We start from the raw sequence: 16,839 nt of genomic DNA, 5'->3' as shown, positions 1-16,839 counted from the left end.
TCTTCATCTCTCCCTCCCAACCCATTCCCTTTGGGAAAGCAAGCAATTCAATATAGGCCATATCTGTGTAGTTTTGCAAATAACTTCCATAATAGTCGTATTGTGTAAGGCTAACTATATTTCCCTCCATCCTATCCTGCCCCCCATTGCTTCTATTCTCTATTTTGATCCTATCCCTCCCCAAAACTGCTCCCTCCTCCCACTGCCCTCCCTTCCATCATCCCCCCCACTCTGCTTATCCCCTTCTCCCCCACTTTCCTGTATTGTAAGATAGGTTTTCATACCAAAATGAGTGTGCATTTTACTCCTTCCTTTAGTTGAATGTGATGAGAGTAAGCTTCATGTTTTTTCTCTCACCTCCCCTCTTTTTCCCTCCACTAAAAAGTCTTTTGCTTGCCTCTTTTATGAGAGATAATTTGCCCCATTCCATTACTCCCTTTCTCCTCCCAATATAATTCTCTCTTCACCACTTAATTTCATTTTTTAAAGATATGATCCCATCCTATTCCATTCACTCTGTGCTGTGTGTGTGTGTGTGTGTGTGTGTGTGTGTGTGTGTGTGTGTAATCCCACCAACTACCCAGATACTGAAAAGTTTCAAGAGTTACAAATATTGTCTTTCCATGCAGGAATGTAAACAGTTCAACTTTAGTAAGTCCCTTATGACTTCTCTTTGCTGTTTACCTTTTCTTGCTTCTCTTCATTCTTGTGTTTGAAAGTCAAATTTTCTTTTCAGCTCTGGTCTTTTCATCAAGAATGCTTGAAAGTCCTCGATTTCATTGAAAGACTATTTTTTCCCCTGAAGTATTATACTCAGTTTTGCTGGGTAGGTGATTCTTGGTTTTAGTCCTAGTTCCTTTGACTTCTGGAATATGATATTCCATGCCCTTCAATCCCTTAATGTAGAAGCTGCTAGATCTTGTGTTATCCTGATTGTATTTCCACAGTACTTGAATTGTTTCTTTCTAGCTGCTTGCAATATTTTCTCCTTGACCAGGGAACTCTGAAATTTGGCCACAATGTTCCTAGGAGTTTCTCTTTTTGGATCTCTTTCAGGAGGTGATTGGTGGATTCTTTGAATACTTATTTTGTCCTCTGGTTGTAGAATATCAGGGCAGTTTGCCTTGATAATTTCATGAAAGATAATGTCTAGGCTCTTTTTTTGATCAAGGCTTTCAGGTAGTCCCATAATTTTTAAATTGTCTCTCCTGAATCTATTTTGCAGGTCAGTTGTTTTTGCAATGAGATATTTCACATTATCTTCCATTTTCTCATTCTTTTGGTTTTGTTTTGTGATTTCTTGGTTTCTCATAAAGTCATTAGCCTCCATCTATTCCATTCTAATTTTGAAAGAACTATTTTCTTCAGTGAGCTTTTGAACCTCCTTTTCCATTTGGCTAATTCTGCTTTTGAAAGCATTCTTCTCCTCATTGGCTTTTTGAACCTCTTTTGTCAATTGAGTTAGACTATTTTTCAAGGTATTATTTTCTTCAGCATTTTTTTGGGTCTCCTTTAGCAAGGTGTTGACCTGCTTTTCATGCTTTTCTTGCATCTCTCTCATTTCTCTTCCCAGTTTTTCCTCCACCTCTCTAACTTGATTTTCAAAATCCTTTTTGAGCTCTTCCATGGCCTGAGTCCATTGAATATTTATTTTGGATGTTTGAGATACAGAAGCCTTGATTTCTATGTCTTTCCCTGATGGTAAGCATTGTTCTTCATCAGAAAGGATGGGAGGAGACACCTCTTAACCAAGAAAGTAACCTTCTATAGTCTTATTTTTTTTCCCTTTTCTGGGCATTTTCCCAGCCGGTTACTTGACTTCTGAGTTTCCTCTCCACACCCACCACGTCTCCAGATCTGCCCAGCCAGTGCTTGGGGTCTGAGATTCAAATGCTGCTTCCCAGCCTCAGGGCTTTGGGTGGGGGCAAGGCTGCTATTCAGTGTGAGGTTAAGATCAGGTGCTTGGGTGGGGGCAGGGCTGCCACACGGGGCTCAGTTCCCTCAGGGGGTTTATGAGGAGACCTTCAACAATAGTCCCGGACTCCTGCCTACCTGCTTTGGGAGCCCCTGTCTGTTGCTGCTTCCACTGCTGCCTCCAGAGGGGGCCTGGGCTATGGAGACACCCCACTCCCCTCTTGGCCAGCCAAAGAGACTCTCTCACTGACCTTTGGCGCCTGTGGGTGGAGGGACCCGAGCTGCTGCTGGAGATTCTGTCCCTGAAGCCTGCTGGGATCTGCTCCCTCCAGTGCCGTGCGGCCAAGGCAGGGCTCAACTTTGCTCCGGGTCCAGGGCATGATGGACCTTTCATGTCAGTTTTTCAGGGCTCTCTGGAACAGAAATCTCTTCCACTCCATTTTTCTGTGTCTTCTGCTGCTCCAGAATATGTTGGGAATTCTTTTTTACAGGTATTTTATGGGTTGTGGGTTCGGAGCTAGCATATGTGTATCTTTCTACTCTGCCATCTTGGCTCCTCCCCCAGCAGTGGTCATTTAAAAAAAAATTAATTCAAATCTAACATGGTAGTTCTAATACTTCTCTACTTATCTCTGTCTCTTCTGGTCTTTTTTCTGCTCTGTTTCAACTTTTTTTTTTTTTAATGATTTTGTCTGCTTTATTCTTTTCTGTGTATTTTTAATGATTTAAATAATTTTTTGATGATTTAGAAATGATTTAATTCGAATGATTTCTTGGTGCTCTCCTTTCTTTTCTATCTTTTTAAAGTGTCCCTGTCAATATCCCTTGCTCCTCCCTAACTCTTTACCACCCTTCAAAAAGATAAAAGCATAGCTTTTAAATATGTAAGGGTAACACTGTTTTGCCATGTAGGTGCTGCAGCAGCTGGGTGTCCCCCCCCAAATTCACTGTCTGAAAATATTTTGTAACTGGGACATGTGGGACTTTGTGGAGATTTCTGAAGCTATACTGCTGTGTCTTTCTCTCAGAAATCTTCAAAAAGCCATACCAGAAGTCCCGATTACAAAATGTCACCACCTGGTAGATTCTAGAGGACATTTACTTGAGTATCTTCACAACAACCCATTTGTTTAGGGTTGCATTTGTATAGGCAAAATCAAAACAAATTGACTATTGTATTATATTATATTGGCTATATGTAAATACATATTGTATTTCTCCTCCTATACCTCTAGTCTACCACTATTCTGCCAAGAGATTGGAAATACAATTTATTATCTATAGCCTTCTGGAGTCCTGACTGGTTATTTCGTTGTTCATGGTTCTTAATTCTTTTATAGTTGTTTTCCTTTGTGATGTTGTAAGTCACTGACTAATTGTTTTCCTGGTTCTTCTCATTTTACCCTGTGTCAGTTAATAAAAGTTCTCTCAGGTTTTATAACTTTTATAACTTTATCATCTCTATTATTTCTTATGATATAATAATATTCTATTTTTCAAGCACTCCTCAATTGATGGGTATTTACTTTGTTTCAAGCTACTTACTACAACAGAAAGATCTGCTGTAGTTATTTTTTTCTATAATGTCCAAGACCAGGAGGTAATAATTTGACCCTAATACTATACTCAACCCTGGTTTATCTATTTGAGCACAACATTTTAGGAGAGGCATTGATAAACTGGAGAATATCCAGAGGAGAATAAAAAGGTGGAAAAAGAACTTGAGCTGATGTCATATTTCAACTTTCCATTTGAAAGAAATGGGTCTCTTTACTCTGGAGAAGGAAACATACAAAGGCCATTATGCCTACTGCCAAATATTTAAAGTATTGTCACTTGGAAGAGAAATTAAACCAATTCTGCTTGGTACCAGGCTGGCAAACTAGTAACAATAGGTGGGAATTGCCAAGAGGCAAGTTTAGGCTTAATGTCAGGGAACCTGAAATTATCTTCCCCCACTGGAAGTCTTCAAGCAAAGGCTAAATGATAACTTGTTGGATATGGTGTAGAAGTCCAGATGTAGACAAGATGGCCTTTAGAGTTCCTTCCAACTGGGAAATTCTGTGCGTCTGCTGCTGAATGTCTTACTAGAAGCACATCCATAAAGTTACAGAAATCTAAAACCTTACTATTGGTACAATCAGACCAGTAAGACATGTAGATGGGATAGAATCAAGAACAATGACTCAGGAATTTGGATAAGCCATCTTGAGCAAATCCATTTCTCACAATCATGTGGAAGACTGGACATGAACTCTCGTTAGTCTGCCTACTAAAGTTTATCTTAGTCTAGAGCTCAGTGATACATTGTTGCCCTTTTCCATAACTTTCTGATGTGGTTCCTAGATTTCTTAATCTCTCTTTTTGTTCTTTTTTAAATTAAATTATTTTATTTGTTTTAGTGTTCTACAATCACTTTCATATATGTTAGATTTTTTTCCTCTCCTTCCTCTACCTTCCCCCCTCCCTTCCCACTCCCTCCCTGACATGGTGTACCATCTTATACAGGTTCTACATATACTTTCCTATTAAATATATTTTCGCCTTAGTCATGTTGCATAGAAGAATTAAAATAATTGGAGAAACCATAAAACAAAACAAAACATAACACAAAAGAAAATGGTCTGCTTCACTCTGTGATCCAATTCTATAGTTCTTTCTCTGGATGTGTTTTGCCTCAAAAATACACTGGGAATTTTTTAAGTCCTTGCATTACTGTGAAGGGCTAAGTCTACCAGAAAATCTCCTCGCATGCTGTGGTTGTTACTGTGTACAAAGTTCTCCTTTCACTCAGCATCAGTTCATATAAGTCTTTCCAGGCCTCTCTGAAGTCTTCCTGTTCATAATTTCTTATAGCACACAATAGTATTCCATTATGTCTTTTTGTTTTTTTTCTTGTTGACATGCCAGAAGGCTCTGGAAAGTTAAAGCTGAGAGTCAGGTGCTTTCACCTGTGAATGTAAGCGGACACATAACTTTGCTTGCATACTTTTATCTTTTAAAAACTTTTGTAAAAGGATATTTACTTCAAAGATATAGCAATAACAATAGTATAAACATTTCCCCCTGAACACTTCTGGGGCAAACCATTTCCTTATCCTACCTTGATGTCTAGAGAGAGTGGGCTTTTATTTAACATCATTTCTACATAGTCTTGGTTCCCCCAAGCTCTCATTCAAATGTAGCAATACTGCCAAATAAATCGTTGAGCTACCAAAGGGCTAGTTACCTAAAGTCACTTCCAAAAGCCACTCCTTGCTCCAGCAGGACATCAATGAAGAGATGACTACAAGACCTGGTGTGAAATCAGATTCCCAGTGACTCACTTTCTTTACCTTTTGAAACTCATAATGTCAGAGCCTGCAGATTAATCTACTTAATAAAGTAGATTAAACAATGAGGCAAAATGTTTGAGGAGGCTCACAGGGTCGCATGTAGGAGTCAAAGAGGAAAAGGCCCAATATTTCTTCCCTAACAGAATCATCTCTCAACAGATGCTATCTGCGAATGAGTCAAACCAAGAGATAGAAGCTGTTTACTTTTAAATGTGCTTGCACTGATTCATGAGTTTATAGCTGTGTTAAAATTGAATCTTGTTCTGGTTTACCTGATCACCCCCTCCCCTTTTAGTCAGTATAGTGAGTTTAAAAATAGTCAGTATAAAATAGCAATTTTTCAGTCACTTTTCAATCATGTCTAACCCTATTTGGCTGAAGTGGTTTGCATTTTCCTTCTCCAGCTCTTTTTACAGCTGAGAAACTGAGGCAAACAGGGTTAAGTGACTTATCCATGGTCATACAACTAGTAAGTGTCTGAGGCTAGACTTGAATTCAGGAAGATGGGTCTTCCTGATTTCAGGCCCAGCACTCTATCCACTGCCCTACCTAGCTGCCCAAAGTAACAGCAGCAAGAAGTAAGATTTTGAAGTGATCACAGATACAACTGAAATGACTGAAAAACAACAACAAAGATTGCAAAGGGGGACCTAGAAGTTATATACAGACTGTTCCAAAGATCAAAGGAGCATAAACTGCAAACTGTATCATCTATAAACCAAAATTCACATCCTTAGACTATACGCCAAGTCAGGGGAAGTCATCTCTTGTTTATTGTCAGCACCTTTTGGTCTTGTGATATATAAATCTCAGACAAGCTCTAGACATCTGCAGTAAGACCAGCAGAACCCAAATGGGGCTGATAGTTTTGAGATAATGTGGACATGTTAACTTCAAAGTTGTATAGAAAACTTGGAGATGATTTAGATGTGTTAATGAGCACCAAGATGGTACAAATAAGAGTTAATCTGTCTCCCACCAAAACCTTGTAAAAATGAGACCTCAAACTCCAACATTCTTCCATCCCCATCAGGATCCATGTTGTTTAGTACTCCCAGCTCTAATCCATGATTACATGGACCCAACGAACTGGCATGCTTGCCCTATTTCATAATTCCATAAATGATTTAACAAGAACAATTCAACAGCACTATACAAACTCAGCGTGATGGCATTCTTTCTTGCACAAATATGCATTTGTGTTTCCAGAAACAGAAAGTTATCAGAGAAGAGCAAACCTTTATAGACATTACAAAATCATGAAATTCCATAGCTTTAAAGAGACCTCACTGGCCAGCTAGTCCAAGTCATACATGAAATAGGATCCCTTCTACAACATGCATCATTGTAAGGGCAAGCAAAGTAGAATCTTTTGTTGCTTTTGTTTTATCAAGAAGTATAATGCTTCTGTTTGTTCCAGGATCCATGGTCATTTAGATTGTAAGGCCAAGTATCCTGGACAGGTGGAGTGTGATGGCAATCAAATTAGTATCTTTTTCAGTTTTTATTTTACTCAAAGTGCCTGTGATTGAATAATGTGATTAAAGAAGATCTTTTCCACCCATTGATGTATCTGCCTATTGTGGGAAGCTTGATTAGGATTATTGTTTTTTTTTTTACTGAGGTACTAGGTCAGAGGGTTATACCCTCTGACTCTAAAAAGTATGTAAATACTCTGAGGGTGAGTTTTTACTTTGGGGCTTAGTTTTTGTAAGAAGGTTGGAGTGGCAGATGAGGACTCTGGGAAGCTGTTTTAAGGACCCCCCCGCCCCCCAGCTTTGAAAACCCAGATATCAATGCTTCCCTATCTGGTAATAATGGTCAGACAGTTGGGGTCCAATGTCTGTTGAATTCAGGCAGAGGAAACCATGTCTATTGATCTTTGATTTCCCTGTATTTTCTTTGAAGTTCAGGGTGCTGACATCCCCTGAACAAGGTGAATGATATATGTGCTTGGTTAAAGGAATGATACATGTGTTTGATTAAAGTGATTGTTAACCCCTTAAAAATTGCCTTTCCTTTTATGAATGCAGATCTAAGAACCTGTGATAGTAGGCCCCCCTGTGTCTTTTGGGGTGCTTACTGTTACAATCATTCAAACTTGGATTGAAGATCTCTAGCAAAGGAGAATCCAGTACCCACTGAGTCAGCCCATTATTCTTCATGATGATTCTAATTGTTAGGTAGTTTTTCTTGACATCAAACCCCAACTTCCATTTGTAATTTCAACCCATTTTTCCTTGGTCCTTTCCTTCTGTGGCCAAGCAGAACAAATATGAAGAATACTTCAATCCTTTCAAATATCTGAAGACAATTATTCTGTTTCTTCCCCTTTCATCCCTTCTTCCCTTCCCATCCCTCACATACATGCTTTTTCTCCTAAAGTCTCAACATTCCCAGTTCCTTCAACAGTTCTTCCTATAATATAGCTGAACTGAAAGCTACAATATAATGACTTTTGAAAGTTCAAAGTGTCCAGGCATCCAGGCATCTTGGTATCTGGCAATCAGAGTTGAGTTCATTCTAGATTTTACAACTATCCCAGCACTGATGCTTGGATGATTGAGGAGTGGGGGACCCAGCCCAACAGTAACTGAGACAAAGACTTGTCCTCTATTAGATACTATGTCTGAGCCCACTATCCCCAGATATGGAGCTGGTATAATGGAGACTAAATTCCCATGAAGTTGTAGGGAAATGTTTGCATTTTTGTTGTTGCGAAGTCTTCAAAGTAAATATCTTTAATAGCTATCTTAGTAGATACATATGTGCAACATTCCTTCTCTCTGTTCCTTTTTTTTTGTTTGAAGTCCTATTGGTTGGACTTGCAAGTCCCCATATATTTTTAAAACGTGCATTCATTAGAGATAAAAGTGACTAAATTTCAATCATACTGGCACAAAATCTGGTAACAGATGAACATGCTGGAGTAAATTTTGGCTCGAGCAACGGTACATGATAGCACATAATAACTGCTGTATAGTCCAAAGTACTCAGAATTAAAACTTCCAGTATTTTTATCTTCTTATTAAAAAACCAAAACCAAAAAACCCCAAACATTCTTCTATATTTCTCCTGGGAGTTAAAGCTCAGGGTGTGAATCTGAGACAGTAATATTCAACACAAATACAAACACAATTACAATGTTTCTGTGAGCTAGTAATACCTTTACAGATAAGAGATAATAAATCATCCACACTCTATTATCAATCAATTAATCATAAAACACTGATTGAACACTGTCTATGTACTAAATACTGTACCAAGTACTGGAAATACAAAGACAAGAAACAAAACAGTCTCTGCATTCATCTGGTAAAACTTCCTCAATCTCTCAGGACTTCAAGTTCAGTTCAATTCAACAAGGGTTGTTATGCCAGAAATTGTGTTAAGCAGCAGGGGTACAAAGATAAAATTAAAACAATCCCTGTCCTCAAGTAACTGGCATTCTATCATGGGGTAGGAGAATAGGAACAACACATACAGAGATCTAAGTAAATATATATAAAGAAATATAAATGCAAAAATATGAAAATATTAATTATAAATGTATAATTATATGCTACATGTTATATATAATTTTCTAAAGTATATACAAATCTATATATATGACTATATTTAAATATATTACTATAAATATATGGGTATAGCATTATAAAGTATGTTATAAATTATATAAAAATCTATCTAAATGTATATATGTGCGTGTGTGTGTGTGTGTGTGTGTGTGTGTTTGCAGTGTGCTCTAGGTTCACTTTCCCAGATCAAGCCTGAATATGCATATCTTCTCCTTAGTGTTCTAGAGGCATTCCTGAAGTGATGCTGATGCTATCAGCTTGATCCCACATTTCAAGTGTATTTCCCTCTGCCTACCAATAAGTTCCACCTACTAATACCTCAGTTCTGTTTAACCACGTAACTTTTGCAAAGGGATATTTTACTTTGGAGACATAGCAATAACAAAAATGCAAACGCTTCCCTACAACACCATAGTTCTGCCTCCACTATACCACCTCCACATCTGGGGATAGTGGGCTTAGACACCAAGTGGGGTCTAATAGCAGGGCCAGTCTTTGTCTCAGCTGCTATTAGACTGGGTCCCTCACTCCTCAATCCTCTAAGCATCAGTGGGGGGATAGCTATAATAAAACCCAGAACTGGGTTTTATTGAACACTCAAAACTCACAATGTCAAAGTCTTCAAATCCTCCCACCTACAATGCAATGAAAGGACAAAGGACTATGGTTCATTTTTACAGGGTCATATGCTGACCTCAGCAAGAAAGGTCCCAAGGTTTCTCTTTCAGCATCATTTCTCTTCAGACAATAAACGAAAATGAACTAAACCAAGAGCCAAGACCTCCCTAGAGAATAAATTTTTTCCTCAGACAATACCTGAAAATGAGTTAAACTAAGAGCTGAGGTCTCCCTAGAGAGTAGACTGTTGAGGTTGATTAAGGACCTTTGAACGCACCCTTAGCTACAGATCTCCAACTTTAGCCAATCACAGAGGCTATTGTCCACTCTGTGGTTAGCAGATCAGAATCAGTTATAGAATGTTTATGTTCCAAAGTCCTTCAGTGTTACATATATCAATACATACATGCATACACACACACACACACATGCACACACAGTATTTACAAAAGGAGGGGGGGAGGATTCTAATGACTAAGAAAGGCCTAGTGTAGGAGGGAGCACTTGAGCTCCAACCTTGACTGGAGGTAAGAATTCAAAAAGGCAGAGATAAAAAGAGGGAGAATTCCAGGCATGGAGGCAGGAGAGATGGACTGCTGTGTGGTATAGTATATGGGGGTCATTGAGTAAGCCAGTATGTCTGGAACAGAGAGTATTTGAAGAGAAATAAAATCAAGTCATTTTGGGAAGCAGGTTGGTTGCAGATGGTGGAGTATTTTAAATGCCAAACAATATTTATAGTTTATCCTAGAAGGAACAGAGAAATGAGGGGACTAAACCAGATGACCACTAGGACCCCAACTCTAAATTGACAGTTGAAGATGATAATGATGATGATGATAATGGTGATGGGGATGATGTTTCACCCAAATGTCAGATGCCACTCTCACTTTATTTATCCAAAAGAATTTCAAAGAGAATTAGAAAAATAGACAAAACTAGCCATTCTGCATTTCCAAGCAATCCTGGTTAAAGAGATGGCTGGAGATAAAGCCAACTCAACTCCCCATAAATAAGAGCCACAGCAAGGAGTAAGATAATTATAACCAAGGAACAGTTGAGTTGGAAATTGGCGTATGTTGGAGGCTGCTCCAATTGGCTCACAAGAGGTGATTGTTAAATTTTCCATGTGAGCCTTTATACCTCAGAAATCAACCTATAAATTCAGGGCTTGATTTATAGTATGACTGATTGTCTAAACCAAGGGGTCAGCAAGCCACTTCCTGAGAGCCGATGGTTTTGTATATCCTGAGAGTTAAGAATGTTTTTTACAATATAATAAAACTTTATTTAAATTTTTTTAAAAACCTATTCTTTTCTGTATAAAAAATTAGGCTGTGGGAGGGATAGTGATAGCTCAAGAGTCACAGTTTGCCTACAGTAGACTTTAAAAAGTGATAGAGGAAATGCTAATAATGCAAATTAAATTTAAATTTAAAATTATGTTCTGCCCTCACCTTTTTTTCTTGGAGAGCCAGTTGTTAAACGTTTACCAGAACATCCCTGGTTAGAAACATGTGTGTACTATCAAACTAAGTTAAACTTCATAAAAAACACAAAAAGCTTATCAACGTCCTCTTGCTCCCCTGTAGCCCATCATCTGTGGAAAACTCCCTAACCAGATGCCCTTGAAGGGAGTGCCTCCCCTTCACTGTCATCTAGCCCTGGGTAGGACACCTGGAGTGGCAATTTCATTAGAACCTGGAGTATATCCCCCATTTTCTAGAGATAAGCTGGCACAACATGTACAATCAATGCAATCAGAGGTCTGAGAGAAAAAAAAATAGATCAGTGTTCTGCTTCTGAGGATGAAGCCTTTCAGGAAGATATCATGAGACCAGAAGCAAAATGGTATCATAGAAACAGCATTGGCTTTGGAGTCAGGAGTCCTGAGCCTCAGTTCTCTCTCCTTGTGAGACCCTAAGCAAATCAATTCCACCTCAGTGTCCCCACCTGTAACATGAAAGGGGGACATTTGATGATCCCTAAAGTATCTTCCAGCTCTGAAATTCTTTGACTCAAAGCCAGACATGCTTCCCAGATTGACCCAATGGCCCTTCCCTATCAGAAATCTGATCTATGCTGGGACTGATCCTGACTTCAAAGGACTTTCAGTGAAGCATGCTTCCCTCCAATCTGAGAAAAAGTCATCAATTATAGACGTGAAATGAGGTCTATGTTGTCTGGCGTGCCAACAGACTGCTGTGCTTTGCTTAACTATGTTTCTTAGTCACAAGGGTCAATAGTCATTTAGGAAGGGAATACAATTATTTCATATATATATACACAACTATGCTAATGTATACAATAAAAATTAATATTAATATAAAATAATAATATAATAAAATACATGTTTTATTGTTGTTTAAAAAGAAGCACTCCTGAAGCAAATTGAAGGTACAATCATGGTCTGTTTATTTTTGTACATGGGTGTTTTTAGTCAAAGGCACTCCATTCTAAAAACTCAAAGACATGTTGTTTATGGTGGGCCTTTGAAAGTAAGCCAAGGGCATTTGTCCTGTTCCAGTCTGCCCAGTATCAACAGGTACATGGAGTTCTATCATCAACCACCACAAGGCAAGAGCTGTCCTCACTGTCTGCCTCATTGCTCATCGCTAGCTAATGTTTTGTGTTCCCTGTTTCAGTGTGAGGGAACAAACTGTTTTCTTTATTCCTGCCTTGGTTAAAGTTGGTATTTTGGTTTTGCTTCTGTCAAATGTTGGATGATCTTACTATATTTCATCAACAGATGTATGTATAGAATATGTGTTTGTATATGTTACTGAATCTAGTTCAGCAGGCCTGTCAGCCAAGGAGAATTTCAAGGCCCTTTATCCTCCCCAGTCTCCAGGAAAAAATAAGCAGACTTGATAAGAAACATGGTATAGGAAATTAGAGTTGAAGTCTCACCAAACTTAAGCCAGGAAGACAATAGGAATCTCTGCTCTGTCCTCTGTTGTCTTAAGATCTTCCTGGTCATAGTGACACTAGCTTTTTCCTCTGTCATCATGAACATAAATAAACACATGCCTACAACTTAATAGAAATTAGATGACAAAAGTTTGTTTTTCTTGAATCTTAAGGGTGGGGAGATTCCAGTTAGAGGATGAGTCCTTAACCTGGGGTCTATGAACTTGTTTGTTTTTTAATATTCAGATAAATATTTTGATATAATTATTTTTCATTCTCTCTGCATGACCAATCTATCTCCTTTTACACTCACATCTTTCTTTGATGACATTTTTTAATCCAGTTCCTGTTCCTAATTCCTTGTTTGTAATATGTTGCCATTTGCTTGGACTCTCCATTGCCTTTTTGGTGATAAACACTTTTAAACCCTCAGGGACTACAGTGTCCTGGAGCTCAAAGTCATATAAAAACACCAAGAGAATACCGGCACTAATAGGATGGGCTTGGGAGTCTCTCTACCAAGACACGTATAGGAACTATATGTGAATACAAGAACAGACCTAAATAGATGGAGAAATACTAGTTGCTCATGGGTAGGTTGTACCAATGTAATAAAAATGACAATGCTACTTAAGTGACTTTGCCTATTCAGTGCCATACCAATAAATTACCAAAGGATTACTTTATAGAGCTAGAAAAAATAAAAATAGAATTCAATCAGCAAACATTTATTAAACACCTACTGTGTGTCAAGTACTGTCCTAAGTTCTAGGATTTATCTGGAACAAAAACAAAGGTCAAAAAATGTCAAGAGAAATGATTGGTAAAAAAAAAAAATTGGAAGGAAGGGGGCCTAGCAGCCCCAGATCTGGAACTATAGAACAATAATCATCAAAGCTACTTGTCCGTGGTCACAAAATAGAAAGGTTAATCTGTAGAATAGATAGGGTACACAACTACAGAAGCCAATGAAGATATAGGAGCATAGCGTTTGATTCATCTAAAATCCTGGGTAAGGGCTTGTTATACGACAAAAATTGCCTGGAAAATTAGAATGCAGTTAGCAGGGGCAGGAAACCTATGACCTCAAGGCCACATGTGGCCATCTAGGTCCTTGGGTATGGCCTTTTGACTGAGTCCAAGTTTTACAGAGCAAATCCTTTTATTAAGGGGATTTGTTCTGTGAAGTTTGGATTCAAAGAGCTGCACTTGAGGACCTAGAGGGCTACATGCGGCCTCTAGGCAGAGATTTCCCATCCCTGGTATAGACTAACATATCATTACCATAAACAAAGATAGGCTCCAAAAGTATACACAACTTAAGTATAAAGATCATATCATAAAGAAATTAGAGAAAGCAAGAACCCTTTGAATGGGAGAAGAATTCATGACTGGACAAGGGACAGAGAAAACCATAGAAGATAAAAAGAACAAGTCTGATGATATTAAATTGAAAACTTTTGTGCAAACAAAATCAATGTAGTTAAAATTAGAATAGAAACAGTTAACTGGGAAATCAACAAGTTTCTCTGATAAAAGCCTTATATCTTAGGCATATAAGAAACTGATTCAAATTTGTAGGAATAAGAGCCATTCCTCCATAGTTAAATGGTAAAATGTGTGTGTGTGTGTGTGCGTGTGTGTGTGTATGTGTGAAAAGACAGTATTTCAAATGAAAAAATCAAACTGGAAATAGCCACATGAAAATATGCTCTAAGTCACCAATAATTAGAAAAATATGAATTAAAGTCACACTAAGGTTCTGTCTCACACTTATCAGATTGGCAAAGAGAACAAAAAAGGAAAATGACAGATGTTGGATGAGTTGTGGGAAAGCAAGCATATTAATACACTATTGCGAACTGGTCCAGCCATTCTGGAAGGTAATTTGGAATTATTTCCCCAAAGTTACTAAACTACTTAGGACCCAGTGATTTCACTGCTAGGTCTATACCTACAAAGAGATCAAAGAAGGAAGAAAAGAACCCATATGTACAGCTCTATTTGTTATACTAAAGATGAGAAGTGAAGGAGGTACCCATCAACTGGGGAATGGCTAAGCAAATTATGGAGTGTGAATGTAATGGTATGTTATTACACCATAAGAAATGACAAAAAGTATAATTTCAGAGAAACCTGATAAGACACGTATGAACTGAGATAGGGCCAAACAAGTAGAACTGAGAGAACTTGTACAATGGCAACATAGTAAAGAAAATTAACTTTCAAAGATTTAAGCATTGTTATCAATGCAGTAACCAACCATGATTTCAGAGGACTGACGAAGCATCCTACCCACCCCCTGACGGGGATATGATGGACTTACAGTATAAATGGAGACACATATGTGTTGGACATGGCCAACGGGAGCATTTGTTTTGCTTAATTATGTGTATTTATTACAGGAGTTTTCTTTTTGTTTTTTAATGATGGAAGGAAGGGTAGGAGAAAGAGAGGAACTAGGGATGAGATTTTTAAAAAGGAAAAATAAAAGACAGGAAAGGAAGTCATTGAAACGTAATCTAGAAGACTAAAAGGAATGCCAGACAGGTAAGATAGCTTCAGGGGTCACAAGCTGAATTTTTTTTACTTATGTAAAAACAAAATCAAGCTGCACGTAATAAAGATTCCATTTCATGTACAAACTTCTTATTCTGTTCTACTGAGTATATAAAAGTATTCCTTTTATTTAGGATCTACTAGGCTCTGACTTTTTAAAAAAAAATCAAATAAAAGGATAGGCCTTTGCTTTAGTACTAGTAAATGGCTCTTAGTAGATGCCAGAAGGGTCTGACTGCTGTTGTCACTGAATAAAAGAGGGGAGGACTCCCAGGGGAGACTGAGAAGTTGCTGAATCAAGCACGAAAGAGACAAAAGTTGTAAAACAGACCCCATGTGTCTCTGGTTCTCCCTTTCCACCCTAAATACAGGTTTTCTAGGATTTTTTCCCACCTATGTGGGTAACCTTCATTTTTCCCTCCTGAAAGTGTTGGCTTCTCAAGAAAGGATTAAATACCAAATATTTATACTTTCAAAGGAATTAAAGTTAATCTATCAGCCTATTTATATTTTCTACATCAAGTAATCAATAAGTATTTAAGTACTTACTGTGTTACAAGCCCTATGTTACAAAGGCAGAAATGAGATAGTGCCTGCCCTCAAGGAGTCTCACACTTATCAGATTGGCAAATTTTATCAGTTCACAGTTTTTTTTTAGTTGAAGGACCTTAAAGATGGTCTAGTAACAGAATCATAGAATCTGAGATTTGGAAGAGGTCTTAGAAATCATTGGATCTAGGAGAACTGTGAATTTGTTTTAAATATATATAGATAGATAGATAGATAATTAGATTTCAATGTAATTATTTTCCTTTATAATCTTAGATATTTTATGTATTTAAAATATTATTCTAAAAAGGGGTCCATGGACCTCAGACTACTAAAGGCCCAAATGAATGCCTGAACGATTGCACTGGCTACATGAGCAGACACAAAACAAACTTAAGAAACCTCAATCTTGTCCAGTCTTCTCATTTTACAGATAACAAAATTATGGCTCGCAGACATGAGCAAAGTAAGTGACTTGCTCAAAGCAACACAAATAGAAAGTAGCCACAATGGAACTCAAGCTCACTCCAAATCTCACAGTCATGTGTAATTATACAGTGAAAGTCTGGGTTTCCCATAAAAGGACTTCTGACATCAATCTGAATTTAGAGGCTGAAATCACTCCAGCAAGAAGTTGCCTGATCAATAAGAATTTGTGTTGTCTTGACAACTATCGAAAACTTGTCTCAAAACCACACTATGACATGCTAAATGAGGAAGGATTTTCCCCTAGTTATTAAAAAAAATTCTAAAGGAGGAGAAATAATTCCCAACTACTTAGTTGCTATACTTGTCTAGGTTGTAGGATGAATCTTATAAAAGCCTTCCATTTAAAGACATCTTACATTAGATGTAGGTGGGTCGTCTCAAAGAAGTAATTTATAAAATGAAAGCATTGTGGAATAGTGAATAGAAAGAACCAGCTAAAAAGGTCTGCCTTTTATACATTTTGGCTATGTGACACTAGTCAAGTTGCCTAACCTCTTTAGGTGACCCTCTAAGATTATAAGCTGTAGAAAAGGTGCTGACTTTCATTGGTAGAAGGAATTTCCTCTCCTGAGAGTTCCCTATCCCAATGAATAGGTTAGTCTCTACTGCTATTTAGAGGAAATTTTTTTTATTGCTTGTTAGTAACTGAACACTCCCAGCTTACTCTTAAGCACCTGATCAAGCTCTAAACCTAAGATCAATATTATCACAGTCCCTCTCTCACTTTCCCACAGGGGACAGAACAGGAGCTGTCAGATACATAGCAGGAAATAAAAATGTTTGGTTTTTATTCAATAATATTCATAACTCGTTGGTGTCACAAATGAAGAAAGGAAATAGAAGGTTTTCTTCTTTAAAACAAAATTATTGGGGCCAGCTAGGAGTTG

The sequence above is a fragment of the Notamacropus eugenii genome, chromosome 2 (genome assembly GCF_028372415.1).
Source record: "Notamacropus eugenii isolate mMacEug1 chromosome 2, mMacEug1.pri_v2, whole genome shotgun sequence".
NCBI lineage: Eukaryota > Metazoa > Chordata > Mammalia > Diprotodontia > Macropodidae > Notamacropus > Notamacropus eugenii.
This window is presented reverse-complemented; position numbering follows the sequence as displayed.